The sequence below is a fragment of the Hevea brasiliensis genome, chromosome 2 (assembly GCF_030052815.1).
Source record: "Hevea brasiliensis isolate MT/VB/25A 57/8 chromosome 2, ASM3005281v1, whole genome shotgun sequence".
NCBI classification, from domain to species: Eukaryota; Viridiplantae; Streptophyta; class Magnoliopsida; order Malpighiales; family Euphorbiaceae; genus Hevea; species Hevea brasiliensis.
The window spans coordinates 39492947-39494823 of record NC_079494.1 but is presented as its reverse complement, the minus strand read 5'-3'; the positions used below and the strand labels follow the sequence as shown (position 1 = coordinate 39494823).

Sequence of the window (1877 nt, the reverse complement as noted above, 5' to 3'; positions counted from 1 at the left end):
ATTAGATCTGAGTTTTGCCCTTTGATTTAATATTATGTGTTCTTAACGCATGCTATGTGTTGGTACCCACCTAGACATGATAAAAGATACTAATTGAAGAACTGAAAGGTGAAGGTTAGTGTTGGAAAATTAGAATATTGAACTTAGGAAATTTGACCTAGAGATAGGGTGAAATCCTTCATGGAGTTTCATAATTAATCATAGATATTAAAGCGTTTTAATTAATTTAATTACCACGAAAGTAGGGTCTAAGTTAATTAAAATACACTTTGGGTGCCTTGAGAGAGGACCTAAGATATCTTAGGATTAATTTGCATCAAAGCTACGATTCCCAATCTGATGAATAGACAAGATCAAAATCCATAGTAAGGTTGCAGTGTAAAATCTTAATTCTGGAATTACTTTTATAAATATTTTAACTCAAAATTTACTTTCAGCATCCAAAATTGATTTAACTCACTCTTCATCTATATTCGGTAGCCTGAACAGTCAGAATTACTATCTAGCTTGGTATATGCTAACTAAATTCCTCATGAAACGATACTTCACTCACTACTTTATTACTTGTTAGCGATCCGTGCACTTGCAGTGGTTGTAAAACCAGCAAACAAGTTTTTGGCGCCATTGTTGGGGAATTTATTTTTAGCAATATTAGGTAATAGGCATTTTAGCTGATTTAGGCATTTATTATTATTGTTTAAATTTACTTAATTAATTCTTTTATTTTCTCTCAGGTATTTGGTTTGGTGCATGACCAGAACAAAGCCAGAGGAAGAAGTTTTGGACTGGGATCCCGAAATAGATAGAACTCTAAGAGCCATCAAGAGAGAAAGGAGACACCAAGAACAAGAAAATCCAGAAACTCCAATCATGGCCGACAACAATAACAGGCCAAGACTCTTGAGAGACTACGAAGCTCCATCTATACAAGGATTCCAACCCAGTGTTACAAGACTCGTAGTGGAAGCCAATAATTTTGAACTGAAACCAGCATGGCTCCAGATGATTCAACAAACCTAATTTGGGGTTTCACCAACAGAAGATCCACATTATCACCTCCAGTGCTTCCTTGCCCTATGTGATACATTCAAGATGAATGGAGTCTTTGATCAAGCTATAAAACTCAGAGCATTTCCATTCTCCCTTTGAGACAGAGCGAGGAAGTGGTTACTTTCTCAACCACCTGGAACATTCACCACTTAGAAAGACCTCTCACAAGCTTTTCTAGCAAGGTATTTCCCACCTGCAAAGACTGCAAAGTTGAGAGTTGAACTCAATACCTTCCGACAAAAGGAAGGTGAATCACTTTATGATGCATGGGAGAGGTATAAAGACCTGCAAAAGGAATGTCCACACCATGGCATAGAGGATTGGCTCCTAGTTCAGAATTTTTATTGTAACACCCCTATATGCATAGTCTGGTATATTACACTGTTTCGGTGACCGATGTCGGTTCGGACAATTAAAGGGATTAGAATCATATTTAAGACATCTAGGAAAGTCCTAAACAAAAATAAATAGTGCTGACTAGAAGTTTAAGTATAAATAAGAAAAACAATGCATAAAAAGTTAAATGAGCCGGGTCACAATGATGGTGACCTTACAGGAAGTGATCAGAGGTCCCCTAACCCTAATTTTGAAAGGTAAATTGTGACACCACTGTCCTAAGGACTATTGCGAAGCTAGTGGAAAAGAGAAAATCGCAGAAAAGAGTTGATAAGTAGGTCAAATAATTAGGTCAAGACTTCGAAAGAAATATCGAATTATTTGCAAATCGAGTCAAACCGGCGAGGGGCAATTTGATCAATTCACCCCTAGAAGTGACTCTTGACCTAACTGTCCAATAAAATTGGAAAAATAAAATTTTGGAATGCAAA

General features: G+C 36.7%; 1 non-coding gene across 1 annotated transcript; it reads right to left on the bottom strand.

Annotated features, from left to right (window-relative positions):
• Nucleotides 1–1257: 1257 nt before the first annotated feature.
• On the bottom strand, nucleotides 1258–1364 carry LOC131178048 (small nucleolar RNA R71). Its single transcript, XR_009147179.1, has one exon. It is a non-coding gene; the product is annotated as a small nucleolar RNA R71 (small nucleolar RNA).
• Between the last annotated feature and the right edge of the window lie 513 nt (nucleotides 1365–1877).